Source organism: Talpa occidentalis, unplaced genomic scaffold (assembly GCF_014898055.3).
Source record: "Talpa occidentalis isolate TD23 unplaced genomic scaffold, MPIMG_talOcc4v2.1 talOcc4.2, whole genome shotgun sequence".
Taxonomy (NCBI): Eukaryota; Metazoa; Chordata; class Mammalia; order Eulipotyphla; family Talpidae; genus Talpa; species Talpa occidentalis.
In genome coordinates, this window is record NW_023602073.1 from 86,843,869 (window position 1) to 86,856,847 (window position 12,979).

Genomic DNA, 12,979 nt, shown 5'->3' on the forward strand with positions numbered 1-12,979 from the left:
CGGCCGACCCGCCCCGGCCCGCGGCGCCCCCGCCCCCTCGGGCGCTCCGTAGCCGTGACGTGCGCGGCGGGGCCGCGGACTCGGCGGGGCGCGGGCCGGCGGGCGGAGACCGACCCGGGATCTGTCCGAGCAGGAAGCGAGTGGAGCCCGGTCGCCGCCACCGCCCCGTCTCTGCGCGCCGCCGCGTCACCGCCCGCCCCCCCCCGACGCTCACCCCTCCCTCCAGCCTCACCTGCGACAGGTAGCCTCGCCGCCGCGCACCTGCCTTCGCCTCGCCCCGGTGAGTGTCCCGGAGCCCCCTCTGCGGGGCGTCAGCGCCCGGCCCTCGCTTCCCCCGGCCGGGCTCTGCTTCGGGGCCTCCCCCCGCGCCGTCCCGGGGCCGCAGGCTGGTTTCACCTTCCGAGGACGCGGGTGGATGCGGCAGGTGATGGGTGGGCCCGGGCGGCCGCGGCTCTCGGTAGCGCCAGGGCTAGTTCTCATTTCCACCGGACAATGAGTGTCTCTTTTCATCGGTTTATCATCACCAAGGTACCTTTGTGCGTCTTTCCTGGCTGCCAGGTAGAAGCAGAGCACGCAGGTATTCAACCCTGATTTGGACGCTCCGCGATAGTTTTATTTTTCTCGTTCGTAAACAGGTTTAAACTCATTGCTGGGATAGTGCAGTTTGTTCTGGGATCTGTGGATCAGCTGCTACCACTAATAGTTGAACCATGATTGGGCGATCTAAAGCTGTCGTGGTTTTTTGGTGATCCTGTACTTTGGGTATGTTAACTTTTGTGTCTGTTACTGAACAAAACCCTTTTTACATTTGTGAATTTTCAGAAATTCTTTAAAACGGCTAAAATGCTCAAACTTTCGGATTTCAAGTAGGAAATAATTTGATAGGGCTATTTACATACATTTTCAGGAAATATGTTACATTTTATCAGGCATAAAGTATGCAGAGGTGTGTTTCAATTTAAACTACATTTATTAGTGGGGAACTAGAAACAGTGACCTAACTTAATAGAGTGTTGTACATGCTAAATAAGTTTCAGTTGCTGTTATGCTCTGATGATGCAGATGCAGTATATCTAAATATAGTTAGAGGTTTAGAGTTTTGAAAATTAGATTTAGCTGAAACTTTTAATACATAAAATGTGAACTTGATCTTGGGTTGGTAGTGGTCATGGTACAAAGGTTGGCAACAAAATGGCATTTCTGTACAAATTAACTAAACTTGATAGATGTCTTGGGTTGTGGTTATCCAATTGGAAATTGTTTAAAGAAAAAATTACCTCGGTGTCTTTTATCATTAATCTTAGAAACACCACAAATTGGGCTATAGCTAGACCTTGAAACTATGAAACCATTTAAAGTAACTTACTGACTTTTAAACATCCACCTCATTTTGAGTATTTTCCGTTGGGAAGGAGTTACATGCACAGTGATAAACAAGTCCTTTTAGTCTTTTGCAAATTTGCTCGTTACTTTTGTGAATTGTGACACATGCTAATTATTGTTCTTCCAGCTTTGTTTTCAAAATCTGATTTTTAAAAGGCAGTAAGTGATGAATGACTTAAAGAAAAAATGATCATGATTAAAAATTCTCAATATGTACTAAATAAAACTACACAATATACATATTTTTCATTAGTATGTAGAAACATGAACAACAGATGCATAATGAGCGATTGTAACATTTAATGTATATTAATGCTGGGTATTACGAGATCATAAATCCTAATCGTTGGTGGAAATGGAATTTTTCCTTTGTTTATATTTATGTGATCAAGTTTTAAAATAACATTGGCCAGGAAATCTGAGAGAGGCTGAAGGCTCTTTTCTCATCCTGTTGTGACTTTGCCTGGAGACTGTGGTGTATCATGTAACCATTGTTTAGATAACTGGTCTGTCTCTGGGTTCTAACATACAGCTTTGTTCAGAAAAGTTTAAAAATTTTGGCTATGTGAAGTTTGAATCTATATAAGCATCCCAAGCATTGAAAAAATTAGCCATATTTCACTGTTGATAATTGAAACTCTATTTTTTGATATGTAAAATGTCAGGTTTAAAAAGATTTGTAAGCCTTGTGACTTTTTCATTTCTTTATATTAAAACATTTTAAGTAAAAAAGAAACTACTACAACTTTAATAAATCTCATGCAGTTTAACTGTGATCCCCATAATCGGCTATAGCATGTCTTTTCCTATTTATGATGCATCTGCCATAATCAGAACACTAACTAAGGAACTTGGGCAGAAAAATAATTTTCAAAGTTGATGGTCTTTTCCTTTTACATATGGGGAAATTTTGGCTCAGAGAGCTAAATACTGCTCAAAGTCATGTAAGCCCACAGGGATGAAGTCTTGATTCACACCCTTGTTTTCTGAGCTTAAAATCCCTATCCTTCCCATCAGACCAAGTTGCCTTGATCTCAGTTCATTTGGTATACTATTCAAAAACTGCAGAAGGTGGTAGAGTGTTAAAGAATGTAACTCGAGGTTTGAAGAAGGCACAAAGTAGTAAGGTTGAGATAGGTCACGGTTGTGGTTCTGGAATTATTTTTTAATTCAATGTGGCTTTTTCATTCCTAAGTGTATCTAACCTTTAAGAGTCATATGATTTGCCTTATTATTTTTGGTGTCAATTCCAGAGGCTATACATATTATACACTTTTTATTTTGATGGATTTATAGGAACTGGAATTAGGTTAAAATGTAACACTGTTTTTCATGGTGGCTAAAATGAATAGTCTAATGTTCCAGGTTAGAAACTATAAAGTTTTCGCCAAATGATAGGGGCCTGAGATCCACTGTTGCTCCTAAATTCAGTGGCTGTCCTTTGAATATTACATTGTTAACTTTGTAATCTTGGGGGGAGGGGAAGACTATTCAGATTATGATGAATTGTCATCTGTACTTTTAGAACAATTTTTGTCTTAATGATCTGTATTTATTTAGGAATATCCCTTCAGCAATAATAAAGGGCAAAAATGAGCATGCAAAGGCAATCTTTTGTAACAATGTAGGAGTTGTTTGAGGAGTACAATGTTGGGACAATAAAGAGAAAAATGGTAGGATAACTGACTTGGGTGGCTACTGTTACAAGGTGTTTTATTATTTAGTTTGAAGTATTAGGAATTTTGCATTCCAAGGATATCTATATTCAACTGTAAATACAAAGCCGTCATCCAAGGGCTTAATATAAATTATTAAGGGATGATCTGTAACACATCTGCTTGTGTGTAGATAATGAAACTAAGTAAAGTTAAATAAGTAAAGTTAAATAAGCTTAATTCTGTTTTTGAGGTATTATGTAATGTTCAGAGGAGCCAGAATGTTTTGAATTTAAAACAATTATGCTTTTACTTGCCAAATTTCAGTGGATCATTAATAATTTTAAAAGGAAACTTTTAGATTATTTATGGCTTTCAAAAATAAACCTTATTTTCTTACTGAGTAGCGTAAGGATCACATAAATGGTTTGAGAAATGATCAAAGCCCCCCAGAAGTTCTCCCTGTGTGTACTAAAGCATAGGAAGTAAAACTAGAAGAGCAAATCTGGCATCATTAGAAATCTTGCAAGGTTTAAAGAGAAGGGAAGCCCTTTTCATGCAGAAGTCATTGCTCCAGTGAAACCAGCAGACGGAAGCACATTCCTTTGGTGATACTCATGTAGGTGAATATTCATGGCCGTGCTGAATAATGTGTACAAAGGAAGGTGGTGCTCCTGGCAAAACTACAGACATTTTTTGTGTATGTCACTTAACTTGTTATTTTATTTGAACTTGTTATTTTTATTTGCTCAGCCTTTACAGGGTGAAGTATTGCAGTGGCACAATTTTAAAACTTCTGTGATATGTGGTTATTTTTAATTTACTGAGGGCCTACTGTGTCTGAAATATGACTGTGTATGGGAACTAGTTCTTCTTCCCTGTTCTGATAGAACTTTGGATTTAGGAAATAGAAACAGTGGTAGAGACATAAAAATGAAGATAAATCGAAACAGCCATTTAAAATCTGAAGATGTTTATGTCAAAAGTTGACACCTTATGTTTGTAAGACATATTATTGTTTTAGAAATCATTTTATGTACATTTGGTTCTTAACTTGATGAAACAGATGTAGTAAATTTATTCCTATTCTGCAGGTGAGAAAATGGAGACCAAAAAAAAAAGAAACTTACTCAAAGTTACCTGTGTGACTGTTTAGTTGCATAGGTGAGAATCTATTTCCATAGTACATTCTCTCCACCTTTCTGTCTCCTAGATGTTAGTTAAGGTTAGCCTCTTAGCAGTGTCTTATTTCATTTTATGACTAATTTCTGGTACAGGAAAATTCTGAAAAGTCAGGGCCACTAACTGTGATGATTGTTAAATAGGTACATGTTTTTGTAGAAGATAAGAAATGATGTCTTATCATGGAACTGTGTTAATCTTTTCAGTAGATTAATGAAGCTGAGTTTTGTCATTAACTTTTCTAGTTAGAGTGTTTTTAAAAAATACTTATTTTTACTTATTTATGCATACAAGAACTGGGCTGCAGGCTAGAGGTGCAGGGGGTGAGAGGATTCACCGAAGACAGAGTGGGGAGCAGAAGAGGCAGATCTTCTGAAATATGAAACAGGAGAGGTCTGTTGCACCATGTGGATTAGTTCCCTGACCAGGGGTTGAACTCAGGCCGCATTGGTGATAACATGATAGTGCTGAGACTTAACCTCTGTGCCACCAGGGAAGTATTAATTACTGTGTTTTTATTTATTCATTTAAAAGTTTTTTTTAAAAAAGATTTATTTATGCATACAAGAGCTGGGGTATAGGCCAGAGATGGAGGCGGGGGGAGTGATAGTATTCACCAGAGACAGAGTGGGGAGCAGAACAGGCAGACTGACCAAAGTACACTGCTAAGGGGAGCAGCGGGTGAGTCAGGAGAGGTCTGCTGCACCATGTGGGTTGCTCCCTGGCTGGCCAGGGATTGAACTCCTGTTGCAGAGGCCCCAGATTGCTTCAAAGTGTGGTGCTTAACCCCTTGCACCACCAGGGAGGGCCCCATTACTGTGTTTTTAAAGCAAAGTCAATACAATTAGTTAAAAGAAAAATCTGCTGAGGTATTTTGAAAATAACTTTTATTATTATTACATTGATATTGATCTAATGATTGTGTCCATTTTTTACACTCTAATGAGCTGAGGTGTGTCTGCAGTGGTACCCTTATGCCTTCCTTTATAGTCATCTAACAAATATTTGAGTGTCTGTCTTGTACCTGGCACTTTTCTAAGTGCCAACAATGCAGTGATAAATTAAGTCCTGAACTGAGTGACATTTTATTGTTGTTTTGCATTAGGTTAATTATAGACTCATCATACTAGGATGTAATCAACAGAGCTGACGCTAAAATTGGGACATAGACAGTCTTCAAAGTGATGCCAATTTAAGGACTACTAAGAGACTCATTTACTCTAAAATCTACTTCTGGCCTTCAGTCTGATGAGTTTCAGCACTGTTACCAGGCTACTTCTGATAATATGAGTACATTCCATCTTTTATCAGTCATTGACTGAGAGGAAGTAAATGGGATCTAGGATTCATGTTGGATTTTGTAAGAGCAGTGGTAATTGGCCAAGTATGATTTTAATAGCAGCTATTGTTTATTGAGCTCTTGCTGTGTGTCAGATACTATGTCAAACAGCTGCTTTATGAACATTAGCTCGGTGAATGATTGTCACTTTAGTGCAGTTGGTGTTATGGCCCTTATTAGAAACTGAGGCATATAAATGTTAAATTTGCTCAAGTTCATAGCCAGTATTTGTGGAGATAGAATTGGATTCCTTATACTACTTAGCAGTAGGTATTCATGTGGAAAGAGTGCTGATACACATACAGATTTGTGATCATCTACCAGTACTAGATGTCCCATCATGTAGTTGGAAGGCCTTGGTAAGTGAGTGTTGGGTAGGAAAAGTCAAAAGAGCTTGTTGGGTGAGTGGTAGGGCTGGGTGGAGAGAGGGGCCAGGAGGATATTTGAGGGTATTGTTTACCTAAATGCTTGACCCTCAGGCTTAATCCTTTTTGTGACAGCCCTGAGACTTCATTGCATTTATGTGCAAGTGATTGATCAGCTCTGGATAGACCGCAGACCTAAGATGATCCTCATTACCTTGCTTAGGTTACTGAGTTTGACTTCTGTTTTTTGATCTGTAAATTGGAAGCCACAATTATTACCTGCCTGATGTAGTTCTTGTGAGGACTGAGTTCGATAATAATACACGTAAAGTACATTTCATACTCCCTGGCTTAGAGTGAACATTATTACTGTCACAATGTTTTTGTTTTTGTTTTTGCCAGGTTTAATGTGGAATGTTCATTTAAAAGAACAAAAAAGCAATGCATTTCAAGATTTGAGCTCAATCTTGAAGTAGGCCATTTCTAAGTAGTTCTGAAATTGAGGTGTGCATCGGAATTATCTGGGGAATTACTAAAAATACAAGTCAGGGAAGTGTGGGTGGGGCCTGGGCATTAGTATTTTAAAATGCTTCTCGAATTTGCTTGCATACCAGAATTTGAGAACAGCTGTCTTAAACCTTTTTTACAGCCTCTGCTTAGGGAGGACTTCAACAATAACAACAAAAATTGCTTGGATTAACCAGGCAGTGTGTGGTACAAGGAAGTAAAATATCAGTAACCAGAACCCCTTCATTGATTTTTTTTCTTTTATGCTTTCTTGGGGCATATAGCATTTATCTCGAGAGGACAATGTAGTGTTAAATTTCACATCTAAATTTAATTGTAGTGAATGTTTCAGCTTATTAACCTGCTTTATTTGCAAGTAAGTTAGTAATATTTCATTTTTAAACATTCATACAAATAGCGGTAATATAAAAATAAATGCTTGTATAGATCTTAAGACCCTTTTAAACTTATTTAATTGGATTTCTTTATGTAATGTATTGTTTTTGAATAATGACTTGGTATTAGCCTCACCAGGCTAAAGTCCCTGCAGGAAAGAGATTTCATCCTTAATGGTGCAAATGAAGAGACTGCAGAGGTTTGGAAACAAACAAGGGGTGGTGAAGCACTCAGGGAATAGCAACAGTGAGAAGCCCTTAATTCTCTAGAGTACCAAAACAGAGAACTGGTATTATGAAGAAGGGCCCCTGGGAACTGTAGCTTTGAGGCTGCCAGGGATGGAGGGGAAGTTCCCTGACCTCGGTTTGTCTTTTGGTCTCAACCAGTGACTTGAGTTGTTAGAACCCAGATGAAGATCCTCGGTGATTATCTGTGAAGGTTCACTCTTCCAAGGCAGGAGCAGAACAGAGAAGGGGTGGGGATTCAGTGGACCAAGTAGAGAACAACAAGGGCATTGCTTAAAACCTGTGGGAATGTGTAGCATTTCCTTGGTGCATTTTAAATAACTTTCAGCATTGTGATATATCTGCAGAATGATTGACAGTGCTTTTCTTACACATACTTTTAAAAAGTTTATTCACTTAATTCAGCAATTATTTTAGGAACTTTCGATGATTCATATAATCTAACAAGAGACATATTTTAGGTCTGTTAGCAGTCTTGATGTAAAATAAATGTCTTTCATTAAGAAAAACTTTTAATGACTAAGTTTTTAAAACTTTGTTAAAATTCTTTTCCTCCCCTGGTGGCGCAGGCGGTTGAGCACAATGCTGTGAAGCTGTCCGCAGCCTCTGAGTGCAGGTTTGATCCCGGCCCAGCCTGCGAGGGTCCCACATGGTGCGGCAGACCTCTCCTGTTGCGCCCGCTGCTCCCCTCAGCAGTGTATTTCATCAGTCTGCCTGTTCTGTTCCCCGCTCTGTCTCTGGTGAATCCTCTCACCCTCCCGCGAATCTGGCCTATACCCCGGTTCTTGTATAGGTAAATAAATAAATCTTAAAAAAAAATTCTTTGCTTTATGGGATTTATTGTTCCAGTTCCAAAGTTCTCCTCTTGGGAACCAAAACAACAGGACACGTTCTTGGTGTGTAATAGTTAATAGAAATAAGACTATTGGGGCTCCCCGGTGGCGCAGCGGTTGTGCGCTGGGTTGAGAAGCTGCCCGCAGCCTCTGCAGCGCTGGTTTGATCCCCGGCTGCTCCCCGGCCACCAGAGGAGGGTCCCACATGGCGTGCAGACCTCTCCTGCTGCCCGCTGCTCCCCTCACCAGTGTACTTTGGTCCTTCTGCCTGCTCTGCTCTTCCCTCTGGCTCTGGTGAATTCTCTCACCTTCCCGTGCTTCTGACTGTACCCAGTGCTTGTATAAATAAATAAAAATAAATCTTTAAAAAAAAAGAAATAAGACTATTATGAAATAATTCTTTCTCCCCAAATATTTTTAAAGACTCATTAAGTTTCTGTATAAATTGGTTGCAATCTGTTATAGTTCAGCTGTATAAATCAGTTGCTATTGTTGTAGTTCAGCTGTTGTCTGCTTATGCCAATTTTGTTGAATTATCTGAGTTAAGGTTGAAGTCTAAATCCATGCCCTGGATGGATATGAAAACTCTAATGTGAAAATAATTATCCACACTTATGTACATAGTAGCACAATTGCTAAGTAATGGAACCAACACAAATGCCTTCAGCAGGTGAATGATAGAGAAACTGTGATGCACAAACTCAGTGATTACACACAGCTATGAAATAAGGTGAAACAGTGGCATTTGGGACAAAATGGATGAACCTCGAGGTGATTTTGTTGAGTAAAATCAGTCAAAAAGTAAAAGACACATATTAGGTGCTTTCTCTAATCTGGGGAATATAAATATCCAAAAAATATTTATGTGCAAAGAACAGAAGGAATAAAACTTGATCTTGGCAAAAAGAAGATAATGGTTACCAGAGGGAACAGGAGAAAGGGTGGAAGGAATGGGAAATGGAGACTGATGGGTGGTTTGTTAGAGGGGGAAAAAAAATCCATGCTGATGTATTTTGGGTAGCTTTCTGAGGATTACTAAAGAAAACTTTTTCCTTAAAGAGATGCTATAATGATCTTTAGTATATAGGCAATATTTCTTCCCAAACAATTATGGTTTATAGTTTACTTCTTTTGAGGGTTCCAAGGAAAAAAAGAACTAGAGTCCCTGATTTGAGGATTGAGTTATTCCAGAGAGAACTTTTCTCCTGTTCCTTGTTATTTTTTTTCTAAAATTAGATAAAGCAGCTGTGTTTTGGTTTGAGGGCATGATTTGCTTTCTGTTATCCTTTTGGCATTTGGGGAAAAAGCTAAGTGTATGCATATGTATGTGTTTTGAAGAGACATGTATCATTTTCTCTGCTTTTCCTGTTCATCATTGTTAACTTGAAGATGAGAAGAGTAACATCATTTATGAATCTGTTACTCCTGTGTTTGAGGTTTCAAGAAAAGCTATGGCTTGAGTTGCCATTGAGATGATGGAGAGAACAGATGAGTGTGAAATGTATTCAGTGACTAATTGTGAATTATGGAGGGGAGGAGCGAGAAAGAAGGGAATTGAATGAATTTGAATTATATGACCAGCGTCCTCCCTGGTGCTCAAGAGGCTAAGAGGCAACTTATGAAGCTATCTGCAGCCACTGTAGCACGAGTTCAATCCCTGGCCAGGGAGCTACCCACATGGTGCAGCAGACCTCTCCTGACTTGCCCGCTGCTCCCCTCAGCAGTGTATTTCAGTTGATCTGCCTGTTCTGTTCCCTGCCCTGTTTCTGGTGAATGCTCTTAACCCCCACACCTCTGCCCTGTACCCCAGTTGTTGTATGCATAAACAAATAAATCTTTGAAAAAATGAGTTATATGACCAGATTTCAATTTAGATGTTTAAGAAACCAGAGAAAAATTATATCAGAATTTTGTATTTTATTAAGATGTAGTCTCCTGATATATTTACTCTTTTGAGCAGCATAAATTAGGAATTTATTTATTTTTTAAAGATTATTTATGCATACAAGAAATGGGGTACAGGCCAGAGGTGTGGGAGGTGAGAGGATCCACCAGTGACAGAGTGGGGAGCAGAACCGGAAGACTGAAATACACTGCTGAGGGAGCAGCAGACGAGACAGGAGAGGTTTGCTGTGCCATGTGGGTTGCTCCCTGGCTGACTGGGAATTGAATTCATGCTGCAAGGGCTGTGGATAGCTTCACAGTGCTGTGCTTAATCCCTTGCGCCACCAGGGAGACCCAATTTAGGAATTTATAAGTTGGTTGTTTAACTGGTGATTTTTAATGAGTTACTAGCAAAACCACAAAGAGCCTGATGGCAGCATACAGAAATGTTAGTGTGGCAGAAAGTGGGCCATTATTTATTGAAGATATGCTTCTGGAACTGGTCCAGAATCTCATGGACTTTGGATTTGTTTTCTAGGATCGTATTGTTTGGCATAGAGCATTTACATAGATTAGTATTTTCAGAACATATAGACAGATAAATAGGTTAGTGCCTTTTTTTTTTTTTTTTTAAAGATTTATTTATTTATACATACAAGAACTGGGGTATAGGCCAGAGGTGCTGGAGGCGGGGTGAGAAGATTCCCCAGAGACTTAGAGTGGGGAACAGAACAGGCAGATCGACTGAAATACACTGCTGAGGGGAGCAGCAGGCGAGTCAGAAGAGGTCTGCTGGGCCATGTGGGTAGCTCCCTGGTCAGGGTTTGAACTTGTGCTGCAGTGGCTGTGGATGCAAGTTTCTGAAAGGACTCTGTCTCTGTTGAATCCTTCCACCCACCGCACCTCTGGCCTACACCCCAGTTCTATGCAAAAATAATTAAAAAAAGAATAAAGATCTAAACGAAGCCACTGTGTCTATTAATTAGAAGGTTACATCATAATCTTCGTTGTGTGTTTGGAGACAGAACACAGTTCAATGAATCTGGGTTCACAGTCTCAATAGCATGGTATTATGTGTAGGGAATATATATATTTTACGCAGGGCTGCATCAGAATTTGTTTTCCAAACTATAGTTTGTCTCTGGTGAATCCGCTTACCCTCCTGCACATCTGGCCTGTACCTCAGTTCTTGTATAACTAAATAAATCTTAAAAAAAAAAAGGATTACATCTCAAATCCTTGCTCAATAAGAATCCCTTATTAGTCCTTCATTAACACATGTTAGAGTCCTAACTTTTATTGTGGGATTTGACACCCTTTGTGTCCTAATCTAATCTCTTGACTCACTTTTTACCTCAGTTCTCATTGCACCTCTGATTGTACTAGGTTCATCGCCCTTTGCCCTGTTCCCTAAATATGCCCCCTTTCTATCATCTCCTTACTCATGTTCAAACAGGCCCTTTGTCTAGAATATACTTTCCTTTAGTCGTCTTAACTCATCTTTCAGGACTTGCTTGAATTAGATCTTTCCAATTTGGAATCACACCCGTATTACAATATTTATTGTAGATTATGTAATACATGTCTTCCATTCTCCCCCACTCTTATGAGATTGTAAACGACTAGAGTGTGTGAACTACTTGAAAAAAGGTTTGGTAAGGTTTTATGTAGATTAGCAGATCTTAGGTTATCAGGACACATTTATACTAAAACATTATTGAGGACTACTAGTTATGTCCTACTTAATAGATAAAATTAGGGTTATCTGAATAAAATTAACATCCATCCCCATACATACAGAGTTAAAATATTTTTTCTTGTCATGGAACTTCCTTGATCATTATTTTTTTAAATATTTATTTATGCATAAAAGAACTGGGGTACAGGCCAGAAGCATGGAGGGTGAGAGGATTCACCAGAGGCAGAGGGGGGAACAGAACAGGCAGACTGTCTGAAATATACTGCTGAGGGGAGCAGTGGGTGAGTCAGGAGAGGTCTGCTTCGCCATGTGGGTCACCTCCCCAGCTGGGGTTTGAACTCGTGCTGCAGTGACTGCGGATTGCTTCACAGTGCTGCATCTTAACCCCTTGTGCCACCAGAGAGACCCACTTCCTTGATTATTTTAAATAAATTTCAGATATTCTGTAATTTCATCATCTGTAAATATTTTAGTTTGTAGGAGAGAGTGTTTCTTAAAATTTGAAACTATGATATAGTCAGAATTTAATATCTAAAAGAAATTTGAATTAACTTCTCAGAAGTCTTTTCTAACTTGATCACTGTTTTGACCCTGTGATCTTCCTTATTTTGTCCTGTTTCTCTTTCCATCACTCTCAACTTCTTGAAAGAGGAAAACACTATTAGCTGTTTTTCTTTTTTCTCTATTTACTCTTACTGCAGTATCATTTCTCTCTTAAAACTATGCTGAAATGTTCTAACATTACTTCTGTCCTTGCTATTTTCAAATTCATTGGTTTATTTTCAGTTACCGCCCTCTTTTGAACCATTTGATGATGTGGAGGCTTTTGCTCCTGTGGCATAGTACACTCTCCCAAGTTACTTTTTAACTTTCTTTGTACTTTTTCTCATTGTTCCTCATTTTTCTAGAGGATAAGATTCCTGACTTTAGTTTCATTCTCTTTTACTGTTAAATTAGTAAATCTCTATTCTTTAAATGTTTTTTCCCTTTCAACATAATTATTTTGTGAGCCCATTTATAGCTCATTTACTGTCCTGACATTAAATTAGTAGACAGTATAATCTACAAAGGGTCTGTGTGCACATACATGTATATATAGGTATATGTAAGATTAAAAATTAATATTGTGACCTAACAAAAGGAAATAATTGTTCAGTCATAAATATTATAGTAATTAGCTTAAGCATACAATAGAAATATGTTATATAGGATTTAATATTCATATTATAAACATAATTTTAAATAAAAAATTATCTTATATGTTAATATTTTTTTTTGTTATATGAAGACTTACTTTAGAAGGCTGAATAAAGTAATCAGATGCTTGTATCAGTTTGGCGTATACTTCCAGATAATTGTTATGGCTGTTATAGCTTTATTTTCTTCAGTTGAGTGTTGTATGATTGTCTTCATTGGCTTTTAAATTCTGAATAAAAAATACAAAGAATTAATGAAATAATAAAACATTTGATTTGTAATTATGTAAATTAG

The 12,979-nt window shown here is 38.7% G+C and overlaps 1 protein-coding gene across 8 annotated transcripts in view; it reads left to right on the forward strand.

Annotated features, from left to right (window-relative positions):
- Window positions 1–205: 205 nt before the first annotated feature.
- The window catches only part of MYO6 (myosin VI), a 140,196-nt gene continuing 127,422 nt past the window's right edge, over window positions 206–12,979 (forward strand). For 6 of the 8 annotated variants that reach the window (XM_054698960.1, XM_054698963.1, XM_037519986.2 and 3 more), the window contains exon 1: window positions 206–280. The gene's annotated coding sequence lies outside the window, so the exon portion shown is untranslated. Of the gene's footprint in view, window positions 281–442; window positions 578–635; window positions 763–12,979 lie in introns of those variants that run through there. The other 2 variants (XM_054698961.1, XM_054698962.1) reach the window with 2 other exon arrangements.